Below are 14,135 nucleotides of genomic sequence, written 5' to 3' on the forward strand. Positions count from 1 at the left end.
TATCGGTGGCGTACCTAGCACATGTGACACCCGGGGCCAATCATTTTTTGACACCCCCCATCCATACGAAAAACATGATTTTTAGTAACAAGCCACACGTCACACATGAGTACCTAGGAAAAGGCAGCATCTTACATATGCAGTGAGCAGTACAACATCAATACATCCACTGTAAAACTAAACAAGCCAGACTAGTACAGATCAATCCTACACCGTCAATCCTAACAGAAAACCACGTCTTTTGAACACACAGAACACAGAAAACACCTTCGCCTAGTATGGAATATGTCACCACAAACTAACCCCATCCCCCTTTTACAAAACTGTAGTGTGGATTTTAGTCACGGTGGTAACAGCTCTGACACTCATAGAATTCTGAGCATCAGAGCTGCTACCACCACAGCTGGTGCTAAAAAAAGCTCCACAGTTTTGTAAAAGGGGGGATAAAATAGAAATACGTACATATACAAAGGTTAAATTGAACCAGCAAGAAGCTGGACTCTGCATACAATGCAACACCACAGAAACAGTACCACAGGTCTCCTAAAGCACTAAATAAATAGAAAATTTTTGTTCTACCTATGTCTTCTCTGGTTTCTGCTTTCCTCATTTTCTTGTTACTCTCTTCCTTCCATCCACTGTCTGCCGTCTTTCTGCCCCTATGTGGCATCTTCTCTCTTTCTATGCCCCTTCCAGAAACTGTATGCCTCCCCCTTCCATCTCTGCTTTCACCCCCATTGGTTTGGCATCTCTCTCCTCTCCTTTCCTCTCCCACACCTCTCTTCTTTAATCCCTTTCTTCCCTCATTTTCCTTTTCAATTTATTTTCTGCATCCATCTAGATTACGTTCTTACTACCCTCTCATCAATTTCCTTTTTTATTGTCTATCTACAGCTCGCCACCTCTTTCCCTCACCCCCTCCAGTATGTCCCTAACTCAATCCTTTCCCCTCCATCATGTGCCCTCTTTCTCTACCCCTTCCATCTAGCTAAAGAAGCACTGCCTGGGCTTTGCAGTCCCCAGTTATGTCTCTAGCATGATATATATTTCAAATCTGATATATTCTAATGACAAAATAGAAATAAAATGATTTTTTTTCTACCTTTTGTCGTCTCTTCTTTTCACTCTTTTCCTTCCAGCATCTGCCCAGTCTCTTCAATCCAGCATCTGCCCGTTCCATCCACTGTCTGCCCCCCTACCATCTCTCCTCTAGACCCCCCCCCTTTGGTCTGGCATCCATCATCTTCCCTCTGTTCCCTCATAGTCTGACATCTTTCTCCTTTCATCTCTCTTTCCCTCCTCACTGTGGTTTTTAGCATCTCTCTCTTCTCATTTCCTCCGCTCAGATCTGATATCTCTGTCTCCTTCCCCGTTCTCTGGCATCTCTCTCTCCTCTCTCTTCCCTTTCCTTCTCTGGTCTTCCTTCTTTATTTTCTGTCTCCGTCTAAATTAAATTCTTTCTTACTATGCAGTCCTCAGTTTCCCTCTTTTCACTGTCTACCCACAGCATGCCACCCCTTTCCTTCACCCCTCCACTATCTCACTAACTCTATCTTCTTCCCCCCATCCAGCATATGTCCTTTTTCTTTATCTCTCCTTCCATCCAGTATGTGTTCTCTTTCTCCACTTCCATTCAGTATTTGCTCTCCCTTCTCCCCACTTCCATCATCTGCCCTCTTCTCTCTCCCCCTTCTCTCCACTTCCATCATCTGCCCTCTTCTCTCTCCCCCTTCTCCCAACTTCCATCATCTGCCCTCTTCTCTCCTCCTTCTCCGCTTCCATTATCTGCTCTCTTCTCTCTCCCCCTTCTCTCCACTTCCATCATCTGCCCTCTTCTCTCTCCCCATTCTCTCCACTTCCATCATCTGCCCCCTTTTCTCAATCTCTCCATCCACCACAGGCCCATCTCTCTCCCTTCCTCTCACCTTTCTGATTTTGGCAACAAGATCGGCAACGCTCCCCCCCACGATGACACTTAAGATCGGCAACGGGCCTCCTTCTACCCCCGGCATCAACAGAACTTCAGATCGGCAACGCGGTGCTCAGTCTAAAGCTTTCCTCTGACTCAGCTTCCTGTTTCCGCCCAGGCAGTTCAGTCAGAGGGGAAGCTTTGGACTGAGCACCGCATTGCCGATCTGAAGTTCTGTTGATGCCGGGGGTAGAAGGAGGCCCGCTGCCGATCTTAAGTGTCATCGCGGTGGGGGGGGGGGCATTGCCGATCATGAATTGTGTCACGGGGGGTGGGGGCTGCCGATGCCACTCATTGCTGTTGCAGCCTAGACGCTGCCGATGGCCCCAATGCGATCTTGCCGGCCCTGCGCAGACCGGCACCAGACGACCCGGATCTGGCCGGCTGTGCACCCCCCTAAGGCATGCACCTGGGGCGGACTGCCCCCCCCTGCCTCCCCCTTGGTACGCCACTGTCTATTATTCTAGAGAGAGTCTGGCTGCAAAGCGTGTTCTGTTCCATTCTAGCTGCTTAAAATGATTCCTAAAGTCCACTTGTGGGGCCAGTGAATGCAGCCACCCCCACCCTCCTTTTGTTTTCACCTCAAGAGAGCAAGCACATGCACGGATCGCATCTCCAGGCAAAGAGGATGGTCTGCACATGCATCTGGATCGCTCTGCAGCGATCTGTGGGGGTCACTGTGGGGCGTGTGTCCGATCACATTAATTTTCAAGACCTGGGGGCCGCAGCGTGAGCGGACTGCTGGGCACGATGGACCACTGATCTGTGGCAATTCTTATGTTCTTATGACTCATAGTGAATCGGTCACCCGGCAAGACTCGGCCACGGATTGCCCAACAATGCTGAGTTTAGTGAATCTAGGCCAGAGTGATCCTGGGCTGAGGAGCGAGTGTGAGACCCAGAGTGGCTTACCATCAGTTAAAGGGATTCTACATCCAAGGATGGTTGCTAGGACAGAGACTGAACTGTGTGGAGACCTATCTCTGAGAGAAATCAAGAGTGTGGGTGACCCTGCGAAGCTGTGGAGTGTTTCAGTTTGGCAGGAAGAGGGTGGGTCCTGGAGCATCTCACCATGAGTAAAGCAGGAATTTGTGTGAATGGATTTGGGAACATGTAACGGACTATAATAATGATTTATGAACTGGAACTGTAACTAAAGATTTAATTAAAGAGACTTTTTATAAATAGTTAAAGAGTTTGAAACTGGAACCAAGATTCCAAGTGAAGTTCAAGTTATCATTTTTTCATCCGTCTCAGCTTGATTTTGTTTAATTAAGTAAAAGACTGTGGGCAGGATTTTAACCCTCATTAAAAAGCAACGGTGTGCTAACGTAGCCGTTTTGATAGCGAATCTAAAAACGCGAGACCTTTTTTTAAAAAACCCCACATGCAAATAAGATCGGTAGTCTGCAGAGAAGATTCACTAAATTTGCATGTGCCCATGTGCCACTGTTACCACATCCGCTGGAATCTTTTATTTAAGGTCAGGGCTAGAGCAGGAGTAGAGAGGGGCAGGAGCAGGTCCTGGTAAGGGAGAGGCTCTCCTGTATGCCAGAACTGTCCCTACCCTCTCCCCCCCAAAAAAAAAAAAAAAAAATTTAAAATTAAATAAAATCTGCTGTTTGCCTAGTGGCAGGGCAACTATTAAAACATTTATAGTGCTTTCAAACGTTTTCACATATCTGCATGTTTTACAGTACTGTATATTCTAATTTAAAAACAAAACACAACAATAATCCAACAACTTTCTTTAATCTGTAGTAGCCAATACAGTGTGTGTCCCAAGTCTGCCCACAGCCAATCAGAAGTTTTGAGATCCACACTACATGCAAATATCTCATGCAGTTACTTATGGGCATCCTGAAAAACTCTGGGGAAGTCTGAGAACCTGTGTAATCTCTTATTGTAAAACTTTACCTGAAAAGTTGCTTCTTCTACATCGTTTAACGTGTGAAATGCTGTTGCTAATTCTAATGCTCTCAGCTGTTAAGTTTAAAATGAAAAAGAACTGCCATAGCCCGATCGCGAAGCCGGAAGTGGAAGCATTTGAAATAAAACAGGCAGGGGAGGAAAACGCTTCCTTGCGTCTCGTTGGTCCGGCTGCAGAGCTCAAACAACCCTGATGCTCTTTTGTTCCTCTTGCCTTCCTCGCTCAAAGACGGTGGTTCAGGGGTACCCACAACAACCCGCTAGTCTAGCTTGCCCCACTCTCACCTTACATGGCCGCAGATACAAAGCAAACCAGCAGCGATGACGAACAAGAGGGAAAAATACTGAACGCAGAGTGCACTAAATTAAGGCGGACTGATTTTTTTTAAGGTGGAGTGTAACCAATTCTAGAACCACCAAGAAACTTAGTCATTTTTAAACCCTCCGCCCCACACACATACACAAACAAACCTAAGACCTGCTTTTGCATCTTTAAAAAAATATATCTATAGCAGGGGTAGGGAACTCCGGTCCTCGAGAGCCATATACCAGTTGGGTTTTCAGGATTTCCCCAATGAATATGCATTGAAAGTAGTGCATGCAAATAGATCTCATGCATATTCACTGAGGAAATCCTGAAAACCCGGAATACGGCTCTCGAGGACCGGAGTTCCCTACCCCTGATCTTTATAGTATAAGGCAGTGTTTCCTTTCCCAACCAGTTTGTGTAGGCAGGTTACCAGACGTCCGGTTTAACCCAGACATGTCCTCTTTTTAGACGACTGTCCAGGCATCTGGACGGCTTTTCAAAACCCAGCACTTTCTCCAGGTTTTGACAAGCTTCCCGCTCGGGACTGTGTCAGGTGGGTATCTGCGCATGCACAGATGCAATGTGGTGATGTCACATGCATGCATGTGATGTCATCATGTCACACCTGCGCAGGTGCAGATGCCCTCCCAACATGGCTCCGAGTACAAGAAGAGGATGGCTGGGTGGAACTGAACAGTTCTTGGGGGCAGGGCCATTGGTTTGGATTTTATAAGCATAAAATCTGGTAACCCTAAGTTTCGGCTATGATTGCATCTTTTCGAGCAGTTCCATGCTCTACCATACACCGCAGCTCACCTACTTGGCAACTTTTTTTTTGTTTGAAATAATTTTTATTGGTCAGAAAGTAGTGAACATGCATAACAAGCAACAATATACAGGCAGGGCAGGATTAATTCTTCGAGGGCCCCTAGGCACCCAAGGACACTGGGCCCCCCTGGCCCTGCCCCGCCCACACCCTGCCCTCGCCCCCCATGCCCCGCCCCATTTATCTGTTTTCTTATCTACTTTATTTCCACCTGTATTTCTTTCTTTTTTAAAAATTCAAAACAAAGATTAGCATACCATTGCACAGTTTTTCTATGCCATCCCCAAACATCCCTGAACAAATTCCCCTTCCTTCCCTTCCCACCTACTTACCCAGGACATTAACTCTGAACCCTTTCAATACGTATTTAAAAGTGTTCAAATATATTGTAAAGCAGTAATACTATCCGAAATATAAGTCTATATATTAATAACCAGGTTTACAACGCCTCTCAACTGCCTCACTCTACGTCAACCAACTGTAACCCATATGTATAAACAACCAAATCTGTAACTCCTCTAGTACGTTCCACTCCATGTATGTTAACTTGTAACGAACAACAAGGCAAGCAGTCCACCAAAGAATCCAACATGAAAAAAAAAAAAGATTGGCAGAAAATAAGAAGATTTAAATCAGGTTAATTTAAGGTGCTCCCAAGAACCATGCCTGATGCATTTCGCCAAACAAGGCTAGTCAACGCTAACAGAAAACCATGTCTTTCATACACACGGAACACAGATACACCCTCACCCAATATAGAGGGAGCCCTATCTTCATGTGAAGCAGTGTCGGGCCAGCAGCACTCTAAACAGGCTGCTTGGCCTTGTCTGTCGGGAATTTCACTCTACCGCATTACTGAGTAAAATCCCCGACGGACAAGGCCAAGCAGTGTGTTCAGAGTGCTGCCGGCCCGACGCTGCTTCGCATGAAGGTAGGGCTCGTTCGTGATTAGTGGGGAGGGAAGGATGGAGGGTCAGTGGGGGTTTGGCCGCGCAGTGGGGGTCGGAGGGTGCTCAAGGGTTCTGCTGCACAAGGGATGGGAGAGAGGGAAGGATAGAAGCTGGGCAAGGCTGCACGAGGGAGGGGAGGAAAGATACTGCATATGTGGGGGAGAGAAAAGAAAGAAGAAGAATTGGGGTGAAGGAGAGGAAGGGAGATATAGTCATGTGCATACCCCGAAAATAAGACCTAGTGACTTTTTTGGGTCCCAAGTAAATATAAGACACTGTCGTATTTTCGGGGCAACATGGTAGGTAAAACACATTAAATAGAAAACACATATCAATAAAACTAATAAAGGCAGGGGGGCAAAAACAAACCAGAGCCACATATAACCAGGGAAATGCTATTAAAATTGTTTTGTTGTTATTCAAGCTAGTTTTTCAAATTTTTTTACATAAGGATAATCAAACTATAAATGAACCAAAACTGTTCAGAAAGGAAATACTTGATAGAAACAATCAAGTTACCTCAAGTGCAGGCAGCCAGGAGGATGAGGCAGACCCAAGCCGCGACAGCAGTCGGGAGGATGCAGGTGACCACGAGTGGCGAAGGCAGAGAAAGGCGGGAACATAGCATCTTAAAGCATGGCGGCCGCATGACTTGAGGCACGTGAATCAGCTGATGCAGTGGCAGTAGACAGTGTAGTCGTGGCGGCCGCAAGACTTGAGGGCAGCGTCATCCGGGAGGTTCGTTTTCAGAAGGGTCCAACATGACAGCATTTCTCACAAGCTTCTGGTGGCTGCTCTGAAGTTTTCTCTCTGCTGCAACTTCCTGTTTCCGACAAGGCAGATCGCTGCAGAGAGGGAAAGCTTTGGGGCAGCCGCCGGCAGCTTGTGAGAACGGCTGCCATGTCGGGCCCTTCTGAAAAGGAAAATTTAGCTTTTTAATAGAGCTGTGGGGCCTTGGGGCCCCCTGGATCTATGGGGCCCAGGGCAGCTGCCCTGTTTGCTCCCTATAACGCCAGCTCTGGGGCCCCCCTGACAATGTCAGGCCCTAGGCACGTGCCTCGTAGGCCTATTGGTTAATCTGGCCCTGTATACAGGCAGAATGTGGAGACAAAAGTATCAAATACAAATACAAAGTCCGTAGTACTCCAGCCAAGGAGAGGGCGGCCGAGGCCACTACCCCTATGTACCCCCATCAAGGCCAGTCCTCCACAACCACAAGAGCAGAAAACCAGTAAACTATGATCAAACTGGGAACATACAATTCAGTACTTTCCATTTAGAAGAGGAAAGGGACATCAACAAGCCACAAAGAAATCCCCCCCCCCCCCGAAGAACAAAACATTCAGACAGCCCATCCACACACATACACAACCTCCCATACCTTCCCCTGAGCCCACCACCCCTCCCACCGGAGTGATCGGACATATAGATATAGGTATCACAATGCGCTGACCTCCAGCAAGGTCGCTTCCCAAAGAGACCGGTACAGTCCTTGAGACGAAGACATTCCCCTCCCAGCACAGCAAATTTCTCTGCGGGCCACTTCTGCGAGGGACCGTTTCCAGCCCAGCACCTCAGGAGCAAGTTCATCCATCCACATCCGGAGCACACCCCACTTGATAACCAGCAGGGCAATATAGAGAAACCGCCAATGTTCCGTTCTCAGGCCCTGATCCAGCACCTCCCCCTCTGAGCCCAGCACAAGTAGCAGGTAGGGTCACTGGAAAGGTACTCTCACTGTCCGAGCTAGAACATCCAACACCTCATTCCAATAAGTACTCAACATCGGGCACTCAATCAGCATATGCAGTAGTGTCCCTTTCAGACGCTTACACTTAACACACTCATCCGAGTCCCAAAGGCCTGCCTGTTCCCTGGTGAAATATGTGCGGTGAAGCAGCTTAAATTGTATCTCCTGTAATAGAGCATTCCAAGCCCCTCTAGCTATATTGGAGAAGCAGATAGCCAGGGCTTCTACACTGATGGGCTCCCCCATCTCTGCAGTCCACTTAGATGCCAAAGCTTGTAGCTGAGAATCTGCCCATTCCTTCCTGGACAACCCATACCAAGTGGATAAGGAGTTCAAGGAAGCAGGGAGGGACAGAAAAAGGTGATCAACTTTTAAGAAACTAGCTCATAAAGGATTCCGCCCACAGTGCTCTGCAAAGAAATGGCGTAGTTGAAGGTAGGCAAAGAAAAACATAGTGGGTAAGGACCATTGGCGACGGAGCTCATCATACGATGGAAAGACCATGGCCCCGGGGGAGGATGGGGGACAGATATGACCCAAGCAGAGGCCCGAGCCTAAGCGCTCTGCCAGTCCTCGAGCCCCCCCAGCTCCAGGAGGGAACTCAGGGTTGCCACAGATATATTGGAGGGCCCAGTTATCCGCCCCCCCCCCTCCCACCAATCCTCCTCCTCTACCAGAGCAGGGAACGGCGCAGCGGGTCCAGCCACAGTGAGTTACAACCCACCCTAGGTCTCTGCCACTGGGGGATATCTAGGCACGCCAGGGCACGGTACGGGGCCACCCACGAGTCGAAGAGACCCATGGGGGCAAAGCGCGAGCTGGAGGTGGAGAGCTCGTGCATCCAGTGCATCAGTGCGGCTACGTTATACAACCTGAGATCTGGTAACGCCAGGCCCCCCCCCCCCCGGTTCCGACTCTGAGTAAGCATCCAATAACTAATGCGCACCCGTTTCTGGCGCCAAATAAAGAAACCAATAAAAGACTTATAAGCCCGCTCATCCGCCTCCTTAATCCAGAGCGGGATCATCTGCAAAGGGTACTGTATCTTAGGTAAGAGGACCATTTTGACAAGGTCTATCCTCCCAGAAAGAGACAGAGGGAGGTCCCCCCAGCATTGACAGGTGTCACGGAGCTGGGTAAGCTTATGCACAATATTACGCTGTTAGACACAATTCCAATCCGCACTGAGAAAAATCCCAAGATATTTAAGCTCTCCTCCTGCCCACCTAACGGGGAAAGCAAGCAGGAGACGGGAAGCACAAGGCGAGGACACCGGCATCGCTTCAGATTTACCAAAATTAATACAGAAGCCCGAAAAGGACCCGAAGGAAGAAATAAATCGAGTGATAAGAAGGAGAGAGACCCGAGCATTGCCAACAAACAACAACATATCATTGGCGAACATGGTAATCTTACACTCCTCCCGTCCCACCCGAATCCCCGAAATATCAGGGGAGGCCCGAATCTTAGTTGCCAGGGGCTCTAGCGATAGAATGAACAGCAAGGGAGAAAGGGGGCAGCCCTATCTGGTCCCCCTAAGCAGTGGAAAGAATGACGTGCGGCGTCTGTTGATGAGCAACTGGGCTGTCGGGGCAGTGTATAAGCAAACAACCTAATCGTGAAACGAGCCAGTAATACAGAACTGCCCTAGAACCCAAAAAAGATAGGGCCACATGACCTTGTCGAAGGTCTTCTCAGCATCTAGACTGGCCAGTAAGTCATCCCCCGCTCGGCCCCGTCCCTTGCGCAATGCCACTAAGGCTTTTAGGATGTTAACGGAGGAAAAGCATCCAGGAACGAAGCCCACCTGATTGGGATGGATAAGAGCAGAGACTACCTGTGCCAACCGTCTTGCTAGGATGGCAGTGAGGAGCTTCATGTCCTGATTAAGTAACGAAACGGGCCTGTAGGAGCCTACGAGCTCAGGGTCTTTACCCGGTTTGGGGAGCACCACCACATTGGCATGATTTTGTTCCGGGAGAAGTCAGTCGGCGGACTGCATGTCCACGTACATAGCACATAGAGCAGGCCCGACATGCGGCCGTAAAATTTTATAAAACTTGGGTCCCATGCCATCAGGCCCCGCGGCTTTAGCAAGTTTCAAGTTACCGATGGCAGTGGTAATCTCCTGACAGGTAATAGGTGCATTTAACAAGTCCCGCTGGGCCTTGGTGAGCTGGGGAAGAGCCAAGTCCCGAAAGAAGAGATCCCTGGCCGTAGTATCGTACCCGCCCGGGCTATACAGTTCACTGTAAAAGCGCGCAAACTGTATCTGAACAGCTGCATCCTCAGTGTGTAGGGTAGTAGGATTCTCACGAATGCGGGATACTCGCGCAGCTCTCCAAAAGGGCCTAACCAGATTAGCCAAGAGCTTCTCTGCCCAGTTCCCCCATTTGTAAAGTTTAAACTTATAAACTCTATATGAGTTAAACCTCTGTCAGTGAGGATAGTATCAATCCGTTTGTGCAAACGGAGATACACCTGACGAGCGTTGTTGGTGAGATGCTTTAAGTGATAAGATTTACTTTCCCGTAATTGTTTCGTGAGCGATGTGAGCTCAGCATCCCGCTGCTTTCACTTGCGAATAGTATAGGCTATGATACATCCCCGGAGGTAAGCCTTCACGGCCTCCCAGAACACCATATCTGAGACCTCCCCACCCTCATTGGTGCGCTTATACATAGACTACGCCTCAATGAGATAGGTGTGAAAATCCTTATGTAAATATAAGGATGGGTTAAAGTGCCATATGCGGTCTGCAGTGGGCCCCCCCCCCCACCTCAAGGTCAGAGAGACAGCAGTGTGGTTGCTGAAAGGGACATCCAGGATGTGGGTACGCACCACCCGGCCAATAGAGCAGGAAGGGACCAGAACATAGTCCAGGTGAGAGTGGCTAAGGTGTACTCCAGAAAAGAAGGTGAAGTCCACCTCGCCAGGGTGGTAGACCCGCCACGCATCCTGGAGGTCCAGTTCTCCCATCACAAAATTCACCCCTCGGCGTTTGTTATCTTTCTGCACTGACCGAGGTGGCTTGCAATCAATAGAAGGATCACTAGTAACATTAAAGTCCCCTCCCACAATAAGTTCATAGTTGGGCAACGTTATGAGATTAGCTACAATAGTAGAAAAGAAAGAGTGGGAGTAGACATTAGGGCATATAGATTGCACAGAACCACCGGTTTATCAGATAACAAGCCCGCCCAGATGACAAAGCGGCCCTGGGGATCCCGGATGACTTTGTGCATGACCGCTGTGACCCCCTTATGAATGAGGATGGCTACCCCCCGTTGCCTAGAGTTGTAGGAGGATGTGCCACTTCCCCCACCCAGTCTCGTGCCAGTTTTTGATGTTCGCTCACGGTAAGATGTGTCTCCTGCAGAAAGGCCACCGATACCTTTTTTTCTTCAGAAAGGACAACACCTTAGTTCGCTTGACAGGAGAATTAATACCGGCCACATTTAAAGTAACACAAGTGAAATCTGCCATAGCCAAGGGAGGCACTCGCATACAATGTCAGAGGACCCCATTGCAGCCTACAGTCCCCAAGGGTCTCCCAGCTGTACCCCAAGGGCACACACAAGAGCGCCAATCACTCCCAGGAGCAGATCCTGCCTCCCCCATTCCCTCCCCAGTTGTACACCCCAGACAATCATCGCACACATATACCAACACCCCAACAGTCCCCACAGCATCCACCAAGCACACCACCCCCACCTGTCCAATCCCCCACCCCCGTCCCACCCCAAACAGACATGCCCTCAGATTCCCCCTCCCTCCCCACATTAAGAACAAACCCAAGAGAAGCCCCCAACCCCCTCACAAGAAAAATAAAGAAAGAGAGCACCCTCCCCCACCCAACCCACCGCTACACATCCCCAATGCAATGAAGGAGAACAAAAACCTGAAGAGCACATTGCAAGCAATTCCAGGCCAAAAGAGTAACAAAGTCAGCACATAGTCAGAGGAATGGCCAGGGCCTAAGGCATCCAATACAGGGCACTCTCCATGGTGAGCCCTCCCCCCCTCCCACCAGGCGGGCACCTCAGCGATCTCCAGCCGGGCAAAGTCTAAGTACATAAGGCCCCATTGGCCAGCGTCAAATTGGCAGCAGCCAGGCTAGGGGTCCAGGCAAAGAGATCTCGCTCTGAGGGAAAGGAGACCAGGCAGGGTGGCAGGCAGACATGTGCTAGCCCTGAGGCCATGCAAGGCCGACCGCAGGCAAGGCACAGTATACATGCCAACCAATCGATGAAAGGGACCGGCAGTCCTGCAAGCCCCAGAGGCAAAAAGGTAGAATCTCCGGTCCCCAAAGCACCTCGTGCAGTCAGCAGACGGTCAATCAGGGCGCCGGAGCCAGAGGGGCCATGGCTCGAACATATGCCCGAAGAGCCTCTAGGTCAGCACACACTTTTGGTCCCCCGTCTTCGAGAATCCTCACCAGAGCAGGGTATTGAACCACGAATTGGAGGCCTCTATTGCGGAGCTCCGAGCAGTAGAGTGCCAGAGCTCGCCTCCAAGCAGCCACCTCCGTGGAATAGTCGTGAAACAAGAGCACCTTTGAGCCCTCGTGCTCCAACTGGCCCTTTGTACGATACAGCGACATCAGCTAGGCCTTATCAGTGAAGTTAAGGAACCTGGCAATAACAGGTCAGGGCCAACCAACTCCCTTTCTGCGGGGGCCCAGGCAATGAACACGCTCCACTAGAATTCGAGAGCCCACAGGGGAGAAGTCCACCACTCTAGGGAGCTACAGTTCCACAAGCTCCCGCAGCTCAGCCTCCTGAACGCTCTCCGCCAGTCCCACCAAGCGAATGTTGTTAAGGTGGCCTCGGTTTTCTTGGTCTTCAAGCCGCTTGTGCAGGGAACACATTGGGTCTCCAAAGTGCGAATTTGTGTCTCCATAGCCTGGGCGGCAATGGGAGTCTCTGTGGTGTGGAGCCGCTGGCCGTGACGCTCCAAACAGTCCCATATGTCATCCACAGTGGCTTGGAGCTTAGTGAGCCTCTCATCTATAGCCGCAGATATATTCTTAGTGAGCTCCTTCACGGCATCATCCTGCAGCAGCACTTGTGGTGGTGGAGAGAGAGCTGATGCAATTTTGGATGCCTCGTGTACATGTTGAGCCCGAGCCGGTTGCGGGGTCTTAACGGGCATAACTCAGGCAAACGCCTTCGTAAGATAAAGCGGCTCAGCTTGCTGCACCTCGAAGCTATCAGCTGCACCTGGGTGGGAATATAGAGCAGGAGCGGTGCGAATAATAGGCAATAAAGCGTAATTTAGTTGTGAGAGGGTTGGAGCCGGAGCAAGGAGCCGCCGCTTAGCTTTGTGTCATCACGTGACCCCCCTACTTGGCAACTTGTGTATAAACTTTTTTCACCACCATCTTAGGGACCCCTGATGAAGACGTGTTGTTCGAAACACAGACCGTGTTGGATCGCTTTACCTCTTTAAGGTGGTTTATTTGTGCGCAACAAATTGTTCATTGGAATAAACATTGCCTGTATCTTAGTTGCACTATACTTAAATAGGTTCAAGGTAACTTACAATATAATGAATAATAGAATGTTGAATGGAGTAATGGGGAAGAGAGGATTGAGATTCCATTACGGTACTGGTATAACACTTGAGCTGAGTATGAAGTTTAATGACACTAGGTATTTCGAGTTAGTTGTCTATAGTGTGTATACTTTCAAATAAGAGAGTTTTTAATTTTTTGTCAGAATGTTTCCATCCTGATGTCAATCGTGTGGTTGTTCTAGGTCTTGGTGCCAAGATAAGTGAAGAACAATTTGTGCATTTATATTTAACCCCTTTGGGAGGTGGAAGAAGTAGTTGCGATTCCAGTTTTCTGGTTGATGTTGACCAGGAATTGATGAATAGGTTTATGAGTGGTTCAGCGGTTTTTGCATATAGGATCTGGAACATTATACACAATAGTTTGAAGATGAAGGTGATGCAAGTTTTGATGGGTAGCCGGTGTAAGTTTTTATGGTAAGGTGAGACAGAGTCAAATTTTTTTAGTTTGAATATTAGTCTGATCGCTATGTTTTGTATCATCTGTAGTTTGTTTAGGAAAGTAGAGTTTAGACCCGCATAGAGGGAATTGCCCAATCCAGCTAGGATAGATAGCAGGGCTGTGGAGTCGGTAGATAAATCCTTCGACTTCTCAGTATCTAGTACCTCTGCCTCTAACTCCAGGTACCCAAAATGTCTCTGACTCCTCGATTCCAACTCCAACTCCAACTCCACAGCCCTGATAGATTGTATAAGCATTTGCATTAGTACAGCAAAGTGGCACTCTTGAAAAAAGGGTCTGATAGTCTTCTCATATTGTAGAAGGTTTTCTTCCTTAATTTGTATACTTGAGATTCATACGATAGGGTGGAGTTGAGTATGACTCC

The 14,135-nt window shown here is 48.9% G+C and overlaps 1 protein-coding gene across 6 annotated transcripts in view; it reads right to left on the bottom strand.

Moving 5' to 3' along the window:
• The window catches only part of CCDC160 (coiled-coil domain containing 160), a 42,186-nt gene that overhangs the window by 15,761 nt on the left and 12,290 nt on the right, over positions 1-14,135 (bottom strand). The window contains exon 1 of one of the 6 annotated variants that reach the window (XM_033946730.1): positions 4,184-4,322. The exons of 3 other annotated variants lie outside the window; for them this stretch is intronic. The gene's annotated coding sequence lies outside the window, so the exon portion shown is untranslated. 2 more of the 6 variants (XM_033946729.1, XM_033946734.1) reach the window with 2 other exon arrangements.

This window comes from Geotrypetes seraphini, chromosome 5 (genome assembly GCF_902459505.1).
Source record: "Geotrypetes seraphini chromosome 5, aGeoSer1.1, whole genome shotgun sequence".
Classification (NCBI taxonomy): Eukaryota; Metazoa; Chordata; class Amphibia; order Gymnophiona; family Dermophiidae; genus Geotrypetes; species Geotrypetes seraphini.